The 17,542-nt window shown below is 41.3% G+C and overlaps 1 protein-coding gene and 1 pseudogene across 1 annotated transcript in view; both read left to right on the top strand.

Annotated features, from left to right (window-relative positions):
• LOC115191382 (protein suppressor of hairy wing-like) overlaps positions 1 to 8,587 on the top strand; it is a 43,362-nt pseudogene extending 34,775 nt beyond the window's left edge.
• LOC115191369 (zinc finger protein 23-like) overlaps positions 1 to 17,542 on the top strand; it is a 417,143-nt gene that overhangs the window by 132,789 nt on the left and 266,812 nt on the right. The gene's annotated exons all lie outside the window — the stretch shown is intronic.

Genomic DNA, 17,542 nt, shown 5'->3' with positions numbered 1-17,542 from the left:
TTGCATCCAGACATTGTGTGATATATAAGGCATATATAGGGCTGGGTGATTCAAATTCATGTTTTAACGCAATGTTTCAAATGTATGTATCGCAACAATTTATTTTTTATTTTTTGCGTTCTACAGTGCCTTCAGAAAGTATTCATACCCAATGACTTATTCCACATTTTGTTACAACCTGAATTAAAATAATAATACATCTCAACCATCTACACAACACCCCATAATGAAAAAGTGAAAATGTTTTTAGAAATTTTAGCAAATACAGAAATATCAAATTTACAACATTTCTTGTTAAGCACATTTTTACTCCTGAACTTATTTAGGCTTGCCATAACAAAGACATTTCAGCTATTAATTTTTAATACATTTGTAAAAACCATTTAACTTTGACATTATGGGGTATTGTGTGTAGGCCAGTGACACACAGTCTTAATATTCAGGCTGTAACACAACAAAATGTGGAAAAAGTCAAGCGGTGTGAATACTTTCTGAAGGCACTGTCTTTTTGGTCTCGTGTCCTTCGCTCCTTCTGGCTGTGTGCACTGTGCACCTTCCCACTCGCACACAGACACCAAACCCTCCCCTGCCACTCACAACAACGATGATAGATAACTTAACCTTTCTGACAATACACATTTGTTTTCTCTCAAAATTGTAGAACAGAGCAGATCCTACTAAAATGAGAGTATCAATGAACATGATTGTGGAAAATTAATGCTCAGTTCTGTCGTGTGCTCGGCCTTGTGTTACCACGTACTGCTAGTAGTATTTTAGCCAGAGTGTGTTTTATAAATGTGCAATGAGCATTAAAAAAGGAATTGGCAACTTGTTCTCATTCTGAGAAATAAGCATCTTCTTATGCAGGTAACCCACTTGATTTCAACACCAAAACAAAGTGAACAGGCTATGTTGTTCAAACAGTTGGAGATGGACAGGAGGGTGAAATCACAACAGTTCAACCTTGGTAGCAAGCAAATAGATCCAAGTTAACCAATAAACTTTGATTTGAAGTTGGCTAGACTTTAAATCTAAATATTAGCTGGCTACTCACTAGCACGTGGGCTTGGGCTTGAGAGATTGTTTATGAGACCTGTGTTCATTTTCCATAATGCCTGCTTCAAGAGGCTAGTCATTATTAGTGAATGTGGATGGTTCTGTTAAAATGTTTAACAAAAATGGCATTTTCATAGACTTGAAAGCTAGATCAGTGATTATTGCAACAACAAAAAAGCAGTTTAAACTATTTTGATAAAATAATTACATTATTAGTGGGTCTTATGGTTGTGGAAGGCATGTATTTAGCCTACAGTAGGTATAATTTTACAAGCCCTGATTTATTTATGACTGAAATGAATTGTATTGACCTTTAATTGCGCAACAAAGCTTATTTAGAGAGAACTTTAGAAAATTGAGATAAATGAACCAAAAGTTTGAAAAATTGGAGCTGATTTTTAAGCCATATTGCCCAGCCCTAGGCATATATAAGCCTAAAAAGTATGTTATGTATTGTTTGTACTGTGTGTTCACAAATGCCTATTTCATTACTTCCATTCAACTACTTAATTTCTTTCCCAAGACACTTTTAACGAGAAAATTGAGTTTATCATGCAGATTTCTAGTTGAGACGTGTATGTGTGGTTTTCATATGGTGTATTTAAAACTTGTGTTTTAATAAACACAAAATGGGACTTTTCATGCAGACTTTCATTGAGACTCTCTTAAGTATACATCACATCTGATCTCACCCTATTCTGCATATTCTGATAGCGCTTTATAACCAATATACACTTACTAAATATACCTACACTAACACCTACCGTACACATCAAAATAGTTTAGTCAGGTTTGTCTGATGTTTACTTTTGACTTATAGCTGACTTGTTTTTACCCACAACATATTTATGTCCACCATGATGGTTTTAACAATAATGAAGTAATTCTATAACTACAGTACAGGACTCATGTAGTGGGGATGGGTAAACACTCCATGTTGAAAGTGTTTATCTGTGTGTGTGTACGTACTTGAGGGAGTGTATGTCTGTGTAATGTATCTCCTGTCTCTTCCAGGAGGAGGGTCCAGAAGTGCTTCTGGTGAAGGGGGAGGGGTGTGAGGAGGCTCTGGGGAACCCTGAGGGGACCATGGTCATGGAGGACAACCAGACTACACCTCCTAAACCCACAGAGGAACCAGCTGAGCAGCACAGGACCACACACAGTCTCACTGAGGTGAGCCCACTGTAAACTACTGTCTGCATGTTTATGTCATGGCTCGTATCCACAAAGCCTCTCAGAGCAGAATAGCTAGGATCAGTTTAGCCTTTTAGATTATAATGAATAAAGCTATGTAGACAGAGCGGCACCAGAACATCCAAATTGTAATGTATTTAGTAGTTGGTTCAAGCAAAGAGGTGCATTAAAACAAAAAGTGGATTTACCTAGTTCGGTGGAGACCAAAGAAACCTCAAGAGTTACTCAAACCTGTTCACAGGGTTGGTTATCTCATGTTTTTATACTTGAACAACAAAGTTAGTTAAGTTGGAAGTTTGTGTAGTTGAGCTTTGTAAACACAAATGAGTAATGAAGGGATCCATGAGACTTTAATGAGGACCAGCCAATTTGATACAGGATGCAGAGGTGTATATTAAAACTGTCACCTGTGATAAAACGAATGGAGCTATAGTGGACAGCATCTGAAGGGTTAAAACTAGTGGCTGCTGCAATCTTGTAAATGGTGGCACCAAAGTCGAGAACTGGCAGTTGACTGTTGACTGTACAATCTGCTTTCTGTTATTTAGGGAAAGGAAAGATATATTTCTAAAAAATAATCCCACTTTCAATCTTAGCTTTTTAACTAGCTCATCCTTAACTTTTTTTAAACATTCAATCTTTGTCAATCCAAATGCCTAGATATTTATAGGCGGGAACCCAATGAAATGTAGTCTATCTGAAAGGAATTAGAGAACATGTATTTAGTCTTGCCCGCAATTAATTACACATTTTAAATCAACCAGGTCTCTCTGTAGGCATCAAGGTCAGATTGCAGCTCTAGCAGCCTGGTCAACAGTTGTGGCAATGCACACCCCTGAATGCTTGCAGAGTGACGTTATCAGAGCGCAACGCATGCGGAACGAGAGGGCGCTAATTTTTATTTTTTTAAGTTTGTGAAAAAGTTTTCCTTTTTCCTTTTACACTAGCCTACCTCTTTAATTTGGAACCTGCGACGTGGTTAGCTCAGTTGCTGGGGGCCGATACTATCTGTCCTGGGACACTGCCAAAAGCTAAAGTCTGCTGCTTGGCAACGCAGCTAGCCTAGCTGCTAGCTATCAAGCTAGCCAGGTTTCTTTGACATTTTGAACACAGACTGCAACGCAGTCCTCGGATAGTCCTGAACGTGTGGCTGTTTAAATCCCAGCTGTTTGTTGCTGTTTCCATCGGCCATGCGAGCTGTGCTGGCTGGAATTGCGTGGAGTAAGTTACCAGCGTTAGCCTACGTTGCTACTATTATGTCGCCCAAAGTCAAAGAAGGTTGTAAACAGTGTAAATCAACAAAAAATATGTCTACAAGCAATTGTTACAGCAACAGAAAAATGGCTTGAAGAGCTTTTTCCCAATACTGGTGGATTTCACTAACAAAAGAATGGACGATCTGACCAGGGAGAGGTGAATGTCATGGAAGAGATTTGTAGCAAGATGACAACAAACTGTAAGTCCACTCGAGATGACATCAGGAGTGTTTGTGAATCACTATTACAGATGACTGGGAAAATACTATCTAGAGGGATAATCCAGGAGGAATAACATTGTTGTGGATGGCATACCAGAGTGTACACAGTGAGAAAATGATCACTGAAAATCTGCAGATGGATCAAAAGAAGATTGATGTGGAGCACACCCACAGTTCTGGAAAACCTATAACCAGCCCAGGTGACAGACCCAGGCTGATCGTGCTCAAGTTCCTAAGGTTCAAGGACAAGATGGCTGTTCTGGAGAGAGCCAATAACTTGAGAGGAGCCAACATCTTCCTCAACGAGGACTGTGCGTCAGAGGCAGAAAGAACTTATCCCACCTATGAAAGCTGCCAGATAGCATGGGGACATTGCTTACATCTGCTACGACAAGCTCATTGTCCACCCTCCGTCACAAAAGCTTGGGAGGAGTGAGAGAGCCAAGCTTCCGGGTCAGTAGCTTCAGCCCCACATCACACACCAACTGTCACTCACAAGTGCCTGATTGACTGACTCTTAGCTAAACAATGTTATTATTTTTCTCTCCATATTATGTCCATCTCAGCTAAGCTACCCAGGAAAGGGCTAAGAATAGCCCATATTAATTACAGTGCCTCCAGAAAGTATTAATGCCTATTGACCTATTCCACATTTTGTTGTTACACTCTGAATTCAAAGTGGATTAACTAGATTTTTTCTCTCACCCATGTACACACAATATCCCATAATGACAATAAGAAAACATGTTTAGAATTTTTTTGCAAATGTATTGAAGATGAAATACAGAAATAACTCATTTACAGAACTATTCACACCCCTGAGTCAATACTTTGTAGAAGCACTTTTGGCAGAGATTATAGCTGTGCGTCTTTCTGCATAAGTCTCTAAGAGTATTTATTTTGTGCTTTGTTTCAAACAGGATGCATGTTTTAGATTTTTATTTTGTACAAGCTTCCTTTTCACTGTCAATTAGGTTAGTATTGTGGAGTAACTACAATGTTGTTGATGTTTTAAAGTCACCATTGGCCTCATGGTTACATACCCGAGTGGTTTCCTTCCTCTCCGGCAACTGAGTTAGGAAGAACACCTGTATCTTGTAGTGACTGGGTGTATTGATACACCATCTAAAGTGTAATTAATAATTTCACCATGCTCAAAGGGATATTCAATGTTTGCTTTTTTTATTTTTACCCATCTATCAACAGGTGTCCTTCTTTGTGAGGCATTGGAATACCTCCCTGGTTTTTGTGGTTGAATCTGTGTTTGAAATTCATTGCTCGACTGAGGGACCTTACAGATAATTGTATGTGTGTGGTACAGCGATGACACAGTCATTAAAAAAATCAGGTGAAACACTATTATTGCACACAGAGTGTCTTGTATAAGCAGGTCCAATAATGTCCACTTCACTTTCATGGGTATATCACATCAGCCAGCCTCATCCCCTATCAGCCCTCACTCACCTGCTTCTCTCTGTCCGCTCTTCCTGCGCGTCTATTCCTTCCTCCCATTCCTCCAGCTAAATCACAGGTAGGCCTTTGCAAATATGAGCCATTCTATGCAGTATTCTATTATACACTGAGGTTAAGTACAATGTGTTGTATCGAAATATGAATTTCAGTGACATGTTTTTAGAGATATTTTTGAAAAATGTTAACTTTCGATGTGGTTTAGCACAGGATGCTAAGCTGTTCTTATACCTCAGTGGGCTAAACTAGCTGGCTAGCTGAACTATGCCAAACTTCATAAATACTGCACCCTCATCTTCAAAACTCCTTTGCTAGTGATACAATCATGTAATTAAGAAATTAGCTGGGGGAAAACTTAAATGTATGGTTTTGTTGAATAGTCATATCTGGTTTGAGATGTCTGTCATAAGACGGCGGTGGTAAAGGATATCATTGCTACTTAACGTGGATCCAAGTTCAGTTTTGAGATCCACCGGCATCATTGGCGTAGGGTTAGCTGGACGTTTCTGACTGGTCTTGGAACTGTGACAACGGGAAGCCTCCCCCCGCTCGGCTCGATGGGATATGTAGGGATTTTGCCAACACAGCCAGATATTTACAGTCCTGTACCCTTAACCTTTTTTCAACTGACTATTAGTATAATGAGTAATCCAGGAATGTCACAAGTTAATTGACACAAGAAAACTTGCGTAAATAGCAACTCTACAGATCGCTATGACTACAATGAATGGCTAAATTACTTCCGGACACTCTTATGGTCAAGTCATAATGACAGAGTTGTTGTGAAGATGGGGAGGGGTATCTGTTGTGTTTTTGACACAAATCAACTGTACTGTAAAATCGACTGTTAAGGGTCTGGTCTTGGCCGATCCTGATTACTGTCTGGTAATATGGTCAAGTGCAGCAAAAAAGGACCTAGCAAAGCTGCAGCTGGCTCAAAACAGAGCAGCACGCCTCGCCCTTAACTGCACATACAGAACTAACGTCAACAACATGCATGCCAGTCTTTCATGGTTAAGGGTTTTATTTTTTAACCTTTATTTAACTAGACAAGTCAGTTAAGAACAAATTCATATTTACAATGATGGCCTACCACGGCCAAACCCTCCCAACCCGGATGACAATGGGCCAATTGTGCGCCGTCCCTATGGGACTCCCGATCACGGCTGGTTGTGATACAGCCCGGGATCGGACCAGGGTCTGTAGTGATGCCTCTAGCACTGAGATGCAGTGCCTTAGACCGCTGCGCCACTCGGGAGCCCTAAAGGGTTGACGAGAGATGAACTGCTTCTATTCTAGTTTTCATCCGAAGTATTACTGTGATGAAAATTCCAGATTGCATAATCAAATAACATTCAGCTCACACACCCATACATACCCCACAAGACATGCCACCACGGGTCTCTTCAGTCCAAGTGCAAAACAAATTCACGGCAATGCACAGTATTATACTGAGCCATAATCGCATGGTACGCCCACCTCCAATTACTCAAGCATCTCATTGACCAGCGTGGACTGTGGGACACACATACAGACACACCATGTTTTAGTTGTATTGTTTGTATATCGAATTTTACATTTGTGTGACTGTCCTTGTCTATCACTGTATAAGTGCTTTGTTACTTGTCGTCCTTTGTGTTTTTTGTGGACCCCAGGAAGAGTAGCTGCTGCTTCTGCAAAAGCTGATGGGGATCCAAATAACAAATACATAAGTGTCGTCTGCATACATGCCTTTCAATGATACACGTCCAAACCAAATAGTGCCAACTAAAGCCAACCTTTACTATTGCAGTCAGTAGACATAGAGGATGGGAAGCCTGAGCTGCTGGTGGTCAAACAGGAGACAATAGAAGATGGACCAGAGAGCATTGACCTGCTGAGTGGACTAAAGATGGGACAGCAAGGTAAGGGAGAAATACATATAGCCTACATACAGTAATAGATCTTCAATGGGAATAGTGATGCACCTGGCTATTATTTTGTCTATTAAGTCTATTTTGTAACCTCTTCCTGCAGGTGGTTGGCTAGAGGCTAACAAAGGAGACTGGGTGGCCATCTTGGATTCCCAGACCAGTGCAGCCAATGTCCCAGGTGATGACATCACTGAGCAGGCCAGGACCAGAAGTGACATAGTGGAGGTCAGTGGATGGGACAGCATCCTCAACTCTGGGCTGGGGAACAACACTGTTAACCACAACCAGAAACGGACAGTTGAACACAAAACAACATCCGGATTTAGTCTCCATGACAACAGATTGGCTGCGACCAGGACGAAGCATAGATTTGGTCCACGGCGGGGACGAGGAGGTGTCCGTATGCGGCAGGAGAGAACAGACACAGACTCGGCTAGTGATGCTCCGTCCTGCTCCTATAGTTGTGATTCAGAGAGACTGATGGCAACTCAGGTTAACCCCCTAACAGGTGCTGCCTTCAGCCTGCCTTCTATAGGATCTATCAACTGGAACAGGGACCCTGAGACAACACAGACACTCCCTGACCTTCATCCTCCTCACACTCTCCTTATGTTAAACCAGACCTCAGACAATGCCAGTGCCTCAACACTAAATGGCTACACAAGACCATTGACAAATGACAGTAGTAGAGATGGAATCAGTAAAGGTGGCGGCGCCAAAGAGAAGCGATTCCCGTGTTCATTCTGTGGGAAAGCCTTCAGTTTCCCCCAACAGGTGGCAATCCACCAGAGGATGCACATGGGGGAGAAGCCATTTGGCTGCCACCTGTGTCGGGCTAGTTTCTCCCACTCGTCCAACCTGAAGAGGCACCAGAGGGTCCACACAGGGGAGAAACCTTTCGGCTGCCACTTGTGCCAGGCCAGTTTTTCACACTCGTCCAACCTGAAGAGGCACCAGAGGGTCCACACAGGGGAGAAACCCTGCAGCTATCCCAGTGTGAGAATAAGTTCTCCCACCAGCACCAGCTAAAGATGCATCTGAAGATCCACAAGGGAGAGAGGTCGTTTGCCTGTACGCACTGCAGGAAGAGGTTCTCAGAGAGGAGCTACCTCAGGATACACCAGCAGAAAATGCACACGGCCCATGAATAGTGTATAGTGACATGTAGTAGTACTAGTTAGTTTGTAGTTAATTATGTTGGTTTTGGATGTAGTAGGGAACTGGATGAGGTGAACTGAGGAAATAATGAGTATGATGAGGCAGAATAGATGGGTTGGTGTGATGGTGTCAAAATACTTCACTGATGAAGTGTCAACTTTGTTCTGTTTGATACTGGTGTTTTATAGTGAGATAATGATAGTGCCTTAATTCACGTTTACTTGACATGAAGTACTGAAGATGTATGTAGTGTGCAATTCCACGGTAACAGTGATGCTGATAATCAATCAAATGTATTTATAAAGCCCTTTTTACATCAGCCGATGTCAAAGTACTTATACAGAAACCCAGCCTAAAACCACACACGGCAAGCAATGCAGATGTTGAAGCACAGTGGCTAGGAAAAACTCCCTAGAAAGGCAGGAACCTAGGAAGAAACCAGGCTCTGAGGGGTCCTCTTCTGGCGGTGCCGGGTTGAGACTATAACAGTACATGGCAAGATGTTCAAATGTTCATAGATGACCAGCAGGGTCAAATAATAATAATCATCACAGTTGTTGTAGAGGGTGCAACAGGACAGCACCTCAGGAGTAAATTTTCATAGCCGAGCATTCAGAGTTATAGACAGCAGGTGCGATAGAGAGAGAGAGTCAAAAACAGCAGGTCTGGGACAAGGCAGCACGTCTGGTGAACATGTCAGGGTTCCATAGCCACAGGCAGAACAGTTGAAACTGGAGCAGCAGCACAACAGGGCTGTCCCAGGGCTCAGGTCCTCCGGGAGGGAAGAGGGAGAGAGAATTAGAGGAAGCATATTTAAATTCACACAGGACACCGGATAAGACAGGAGAAATACTCCAGATAACAGACACAAACAATTGCAGCATAAATACTGGAGGCTGAGATGCACTTTTTGACTTTAAAATGTATGCCAAGCAAAAACCATTGGTTGCCAAGTTTAACAAACCATACACCTATATGCAGAAGTCTACTTTTAACAATTGCCTGACAATTTTACTGAAACATATTTACTTGAGGAACAGGGCAGATACAAAGTTTGGTAAAAGGATGACTTTTTTGTTACCACGTTTTCCAAAAACCTTTAAATATCTACTCCAAATTAAGATTGAAATATGTCTGCAGAAAGAATGAGGGGTCAGCTATGAGATTACACCTTGAGTTTGAAAAAAACCTATTTAGGTAATTGAACTACAGTAAGTGAAGTGAATCAACACCCAGTAACAGAATGACAGTAAGATAATTACATAATGGGTCCTTGATCTGTACTATACAGAAATGTATGCATAATTATGAGTGCTATTCTCTTCATTGTGATGTATGCTGAATAGGTACACAAAGGTAGAAAAATGTAATCCTCCTTTGCATGTTTGAGTATTATTCTAATAAGCTCTAATATTTTGGTTCCTTTCACTGGCTATAGTCCCGACACAAATCTAGCGTTGCTACCCAATCCGGCTGGTCGTTCATTCTAATCGGTTAGATTGACTGGGCCACGTCTCTGGCAATCTTTTTTGTTCTATATCTATGTACACGACCCAGTCGTTTGTTCTAAGTGTTCTTATGCCATACTGTCTGGCAACTTTCTTATCTCTTGCTTGCTAGCTAGCCAACTATGGCTAACACAGTCACGTCAAACAGTGCAGCCAGAACAACAGCAAAGTAGCTATATTTGCATTTGCTTCAGCTGTTTTCTAGTGACATTTATGGTTACATCCATAACAATGAGCTAATGATGCACGATTTCGGCATCTCGTCAGGACACTTTTCAGAGGAACTAGCCAACACAATCACTTCAAACTGAAGCTGGAAAGACTGCAAACTGGCTACATGAAAGTAGCTGCATAAAAATGATGGTAATTCATAATTTCGACTGTCCATCCTGATGTGTTAATCCTCAAATGGAGATTGAATTTTAATATTGAAACGATGTTGCAAAGGTTGGAGAGACCGAGAGCAAGGTTTATACAAATCTCTGCCAAATGCTAGTCTAAAAGAAAGGGGAGATAATGTCTAGATGCTTATACATTGCCTGGCTGGGCTGATGAGACAGTGGATTGTGCAGTGAGATGGAACAGTAAATAGGCATTTCAGCATCATAGCCTTAGCCGGTGGTATCTTGTGAAAGACACGGGCTGGAATGCAGTTTTAACCAATCAGCATCCAGGATTAGACCCACCCGTTGTGTAACTAAGCAATAAAGCATGAGAACAATTACCATGTGCTAACTCCCGACTAAGGGCACACGATAATCCTCGTGTTCAAGGGCCTTATTGTATTTATAAAATGGTTGCCAACATGTTTTCATTAAGTGTAAATTTGAGTAAATAAAAATGCATAAAGTAAATTTGTTTAATTTCATCCTTCCACCAGACAATGTAGTTCCGGCAAAAGCCTGTTAGTTATGAAGTTGCTAACCAAACAGGTTGGTTGGTAATTATTTTGGGATGTTTTGACCCATTCTATCCATTCCACGTCGCTATACTAAACAAATCATTACTAGCAAGCAGAGGTTCAATGATGACAAGAACTTCAATAAATAATCATTTATAAATGGGCAAAAAGAACTCCATCAAAGAAAGATTTGTTAAATAGGCAAAACCCAGCTAACTGTCAAGTCAATAATATAACGTTAGCTAGTTATGGAGGATAGCTAGGCTAATGTTACTTATCCTTTACTAGCTAGCCAGCCAGCTACATACAATCACATCAAGCAGCTGAAATGACAGGAAACTATAAACACGCATTAGCCCCTACTGTACCGAACCAAATGCTATGCTAGTAGCATGGGGAAATATTGTCTATACACTTTTTTCCCCAGGGGAGATTAAGTTTATAAATTGACTGGCTGTGCTTTGATAAATCTAATGGAACTGTTAACCAGCATTACCAGTGGAATGCGGGGATTGTGGTGCTATAACTCCCAGGATCCAAACGACCTGTTTTATAAATCATATACATTCATAAATACAATTGTTATCAGCAAAAGCACTAACTAATTGGTAGGTCTACCTTTACTTGCTACTTCTATTCTGTAAACTTTCATAATCCTCCCTCAGGAGGGAGAGAAATTAGAAAATATCTTAAAGATATGTGGGGTTTTGCTAACAGAATGACAAGACTCTAGGCAATATTAAACTTACAGAAGGCTACGCAAGCTTTGGCTTCAAGATTTGGTTTATACACCTGGAAAAACTCACCTTGACCTTCCAGACCACAACACACACGTTTTCCACTGCCGAGGAGGCTCAAAACTTCATGGAGAAGCACATCAAACCCTACCCAGCATGGTACTGGCCAACAGATGGAACCCCATGACTGGTTCATTATTCAGGTATGCTATCCATGCACAATCACGCAGCCGAGCCTATGGCTATGATGCTGCCCTCAGCATAAGACAATGATGAGGACAGCCCTCATGTTTGGGTACAAGGAATAGTATCACTATTAATGCTGAGCATTGAACTTGTTATAATTATATTGCCTATGGTCCAGTACATTTACACATGGATGACACCATGGACAATATATGGAGGTGTCATACCAGGGTCGGTCCTGGCCGTTCTGCCTCACTAGGTGTCTGACCCTACAAGAATAGTCCCAGTAAGCAAAAAGATGTCCAAAATATATATTTTTCCAGACATTGAAGTTAGGTTCTGAATGAAAGGTGAAAATACATTTTCAGGACGTTGAAATCAGGTTCATTTTTGGTTCTGAATGAAAGTTGAAAAGATGTCATTTACAGCTATGTTTGGGCCAAATCAAGGCAGGTCCAGACTGGACAAAATCTGAACCAAACATAGACGTCTATGATTGGTTCAGATTTGGTCTGGAACGGACCAAAAATCAACTTCCGTGGACGTGGAAATCAAGGCGTCCAGAAAGACTTCCAAAATGCGTCAGTATCGGAGATGGCCATCCCTGGCCTCCAGTGCCTGAAATTAAGTTTTAGGAATGCCCATCTATGTGGTAGGCCATATATGTTGTAGGCCATCTATGTGGTAGTCCTACCGTTTGTAAAACACCCCCAAAAAAGACTGCCGGTGCGGACAGGACCCCAAAAATATGTCCAAAAGACATCGGCGTCGGTCCGTGCTTACTGGGGTGTAGCCTACCATGTCGGCCCGCAATGGAATTTATGAAGGTCGGCCTACTGTTTGTAAAACAGGCCGTTGCATGGGCTTTATTAGTACTGATTCCTGTGACTAATCAATTTGGCTATTTAAGCTCTGAATATCAGCTACCTAACTATAAGTTATCCTGAGCCTATTTGCATTGTGTTTACACAGCGGGAAATGCAGAAGTATTTTCTTTTTCACTATGATCAGCTCGTAAAAAAATTACATAAACTTGAAAACCACTGATCATGACAATTTAGCCCACGGGATGAAACTTCTGGACAGCAGTTGTGAGTAGCCCGATTCCAATTTACTTTGACCTGTCCTGTTTTTAGGATATGTTGTTTAACATGTCAGTGCATTTTTTTAATTTGGGCGCCATTTAGGTTAGGCTATTTGATCGGAGAGACCTGCATGATGTAAAAAGTTACTCATTACATTGTCATACATTTTATCTCCAGCCTGTAGGCTATGGCCGCAGCGACGTGTCTCTCCAACAGCACTCTGGAGAGGCGCGCCAGTAATGGACAAGATAAATAGTGTGCGTCCTTGCCTTTGACAAAGTATGCACTGCTTATCATAGGGCGGACTCAGCGCAAACCTAAACAGGCCATATGCCACTGTTTGAGAGAAATTGTTATTAATTTTCGGCCAGAATTATGTGAGGTTTTATGTGTTGCTGGAGGTGCGTCTTGGTCAGTTTAGCTCAGAAAATGCTGCCCTCTTCAATCTGCCGCCATAGGCGGCCGCCTAATCCTGCCCTATGAGTTGGCTGGCCCTGTGTCATACATACTGGGACTGCCTTCAACCCCAGGTCTTCAGGGCTGAGCCCCAGATGTTCTGAAAGTCTCGTGATGTCCCTGCTACCACACAATTGCGTTTTTGCTTTTGTTCGTTTTTCTTCCTGTTGATTCCTGCACCCCTCTGCTTAGGCTACTGAATGTATCTCCGAGGGAGGACTTCCCCTACAGCCATTGATTAATTATTATATAAGATATAGAGTATAGACTCCAGTTTTTACACCTTTTTTTGTACATAGTATATAGCACTTTAAACTTAGGTTTAAGGTCATCTAAAGCATATTGCTGCTAATAAATGAAGATAATGGATTAAGTGCTATTGGTCCTACAGATGTCCTATTTTGACTGTTTACGCATTAGGCTTGTGTCGTGACTTTACTTTCATTAATCTGATGACTTATTTATTTAATTCACTGTTTAATTCTTATTCGATTTAAAATAATCATGTACCAATTAACTCATTAGGAATTTGGGGCACCACGGAAGAGGTTGTTTAAAGAGTTACCATCTGCCGAATTAAACTCTAAGGTACAGTTGAAGTCGGAAGTTTACATACACTTATGTTGGAGTCATTAAAACTCGTTTTTCAACCACTCCACAAATTTCTTGTTAATAAACTATAGTTTTGGCAAGTCGGTTAGGACATCTACTTTGTGCATGACAAGTAATTTTCCAACAATTGTTTACAGGCAGATTATTTCACTTATAATTCACTGTATCACAATTCCAGTGGGTTAGAAGTTTACATACATTAAGTTGACTGTGCCTTTAAACAGCTTGGAAAATTCCAGAAAATGATGTCATGGCTTTAGAAGCTTCTGATAGGCTAATTGACATCATTTGAGTCAATTGGAGGTGTACCTGTGGATGTATTTCAAGGCCTATCTTCAAACTCAGTGCCTCTTTGCTTGACATCATGGGAAAATCAAAAGAAATCAGCCAAGACCACAGAAAAAAATTGTAGACCTCCACAAGTCTGGTTCATCCTTGGGAGCAATTCCTAAATGCCTGAAGGTACCACGTTCATCTGTACAAACAATAGTATGCAAGTATAAACACCATGGGACCACGCAGCCATCATACCACTCAGGAAGGAGACACGTTCTGTCTCCTAGAGATGAACGTACTTTGGTGTGAAAAGTGCAAATCAATCCTAGAACAACAGAAAAGGACCTTGTGAAGATGCTGAAGGAAACAGGTACAAAAGTTCCTATATCGACATAACCTGAAAGGCCGCTCAGCAAGGAAGAAGCCACTGCTCCAAAACCGCCATAAAAAAGCCAGACTACGGTTTGCAACTGCACGTGGGGACAAAGATCGTACTTTTTGGAGAAATGTCCTCTGGTCTGATGAAACAAAAATAGAACTGTTTGGCCATAATGACCATCGTTATGCTTGGAGGAAAAAGGGGGAGGTTTGCAAGCCGAAGAACACCATCCCAACTGTGAAGCACGGGGGTGGCAGCATCATGTTGTGGGGGTGCTTTGCTGCAGGAGGGACTGGTGCACTTCACAAAATAGATGGCATCATGAGGGAAGAACATTATGTGTATATATTGAAGCAACATCTCAAGACATCAGTCAGGAAGTTAAAGCTTGGTTGCAAATGGGTCTTCCAAGGACAACAAAGTCAAGGTATTGAAGTGGCCATCACAAATCCCTGACCTAAATCCCATAGAACATTTGTGGGCAGAACTGAAAAAGCATGTGCGAGCAAGGAGGCCTACAAACCTGACTCAGTTACACCAGCTCTGTCAGGAGGAATGGGACAAAATTCACCCAACACATTGTGGGAAGCTTGTAGAAGGCTAATCAAAAAGTTTAACCCAAGTTAAACAATTAAAGGCAATGCTACCAAATACTGATTGAATGTATGTAAACTTCTGACCCACTGGGAATGTGATGAAATAAATAAATGCTGAAATAAATCATTCTCTCCACTATTATTCTGACTTTTCACATTCTTAAAATAAAGTGGTGATCCTACCTGACCTAAGACAGGGCATTTTTAATAGGATTAAATGTCAGGAATTGGGAAAAACTGAGTTTAAATGTATTTGGCTAAGGTGTATGCAAACTTCCGACTTCAACTGTATATACCTATCACATCCATAAACAGTCAACTTATTAAATCATAACCTCTTATAACATCCTGAACAGTCGTAACCTCATGCATCTGCAAAAAACCCAGCCTTACTCATGTTTCAGTACTACACAAATTGGTTTAATTATTTATTTACTAGCTAACTAAATATTAAACAGGATAAACACACAAGGTATAGATTGATTAGAAACATAATACGATGGAAACAGGTCCCTAGATGACTGATAACAATATGACGGCTTGTTACAGAGATGGGGGGGTGGGACACTAATCGTTGTTACATTTTAGAACTATTCTCACATTAATTGTATACTTTGCACACGAACCGTCGCCCATTTGGAATAAGATATCATGAATGTATTTACGTGTGAGTGCCCTTGACCGCCGTTTATCTCTGTTGGAACCAGGATGTGGGTTGGCCTTTCAGCGGCACGCTTGTAAGGCTCTGATAGTCCAAAAGGGTCCGGACCCGTCTCTTCTACTGTTGTTCACTCTGGAAGATAGCCAGCCGTGTCAACGGTTCCCATTGGTGATGGTAGGAGAATACAGTGATTTGAGACTCTTAGTAGGATGGGATGGTTTGAAGACTAGGATGGTGCCACTTATATTCGCTTTTCTCGATATCTGACTTAGGACAGCTAATCAGCTGTACAAGTGATTGTCTGGGAGATGAGCTTCTCGCCTACACCTCGTGTTGATTATTCAGGGTTCAGGATTCAGACCACTTTACATGCACAGCTGCAACCTGGCAATGTTCTGGTCTGAAATGTTAATTCGTAGCCAGTTCTTTTATTCACTCTGGTCGAAACGGATGGTTCCATCAGCCTGACACGCTCTCTGACCTCACTCGGGGTGTGGCTACTTATATTGTAAAGGATATGATCGCAAGTTCTCTTATGACTCCTAATTTTTTATATATGCAGAATGTATTGGATGAAAACTTGACAGATAAAGGGGATATACTTTCCAAGTTACAGTATTTCCTCCATACCATTTTTCATTCCTTCCTTTTGTTCATACTGGAGGGGGATAAAGAGTCCCCTTCGCCTGTAATTTACAACAGGGTGTGAACTGTTAACCATCCAGCAGCTCCCTCCCAAACCAGATGGGATGGTGTATCGCTGCAGAATGCTGCGGTAGCCATGCTGGTTGTGTGTCTTGAATTCTAAATAAATCAGACAGTGTCACTAGAAAAGCACCCCCACACCATCTCCTCCATGCTTCATGGTGGGAACCACACATGCGGAGATCATCCGGTTGGAACCAGAAATCTCCAATTTGGACTTATCAGACCAAAGGACAGATTTCCACAGGTCTAATGTCCATTGCTTGTGTTCCTTGGCCCAAGCAAGTCTCTTCTTCTTATTGGTGTCCTTTAGTAGTGGTTTCTTTTCAGTAACTCGGCCAGAAGGCCTGATTCACACATTCTTCTCTGAACAGTTGATGTTGAGATGTCTTATTTTAACTCTAAAGCATTTATTTTGGTTGCAATTTCTGAGGCTGGTAACTCTAATGAACTTATCCTCTGCAGCAGAGGTAACTGAGTTTCATCATAGCGCTTAAATGGTTTTTGCGACTGCACTTGAAGAAACATTCAAAGTTCTTGAAATGTTTTGGATTGACTAACCTTCATGTCTTAAAGTAATGATGGACTGTCGTTTCTCTTTGCTTATTTGAGCTGTTCTTGCCATAATATGGACTTGGTATTTTACCAAATAGGGCCATCTCCTGTATACCACCCCTACCTTGTCACAACACAACTGTTTGGCTCAAACGCATTAAAAAGGAAAGAAATTCCACAAATTCACTTTTAAGAAGGCGCACCTTAATTGAAATGCATTCCAGGTGACTCATGACTCATGAAGCTGGTTGAGAGAATGCCAAGAGTGTGCGAAGCTGTCATCAAGGTAATGGGTGGCTACTTTGAAGAATCTCAAATATAAAACATATTTTGATTTGTTTAACACTTTTTTGCTTACCACATGATTCCATGTGTTATTTCATAGTTTTGATGTCTTCACTATTATTCTACAATGTAGAAAATAGTAAAACTAAAGAAAAACCCTGGAATGAGTAGGTGTGTCCAAACTTTTGACTGGTACTGTATGTTGTTAGTGGCCGGTGACGTAGGGTTCAGCCAGTAGTTGGACAGTCGGAGGGAGGGCTGGGGGCTAGGGAGAAGAGGAGACTGGGGGCAATTGGTTGATTTCCCTGTGAGGCCTGCTTTTTATGTTACAT

Source organism: Salmo trutta, chromosome 4 (genome assembly GCF_901001165.1).
Source record: "Salmo trutta chromosome 4, fSalTru1.1, whole genome shotgun sequence".
NCBI lineage: Eukaryota > Metazoa > Chordata > Actinopteri > Salmoniformes > Salmonidae > Salmo > Salmo trutta.
Note: the sequence above shows the minus strand (reverse complement) of the source record. Positions and strands in the feature narration are given on the sequence as shown.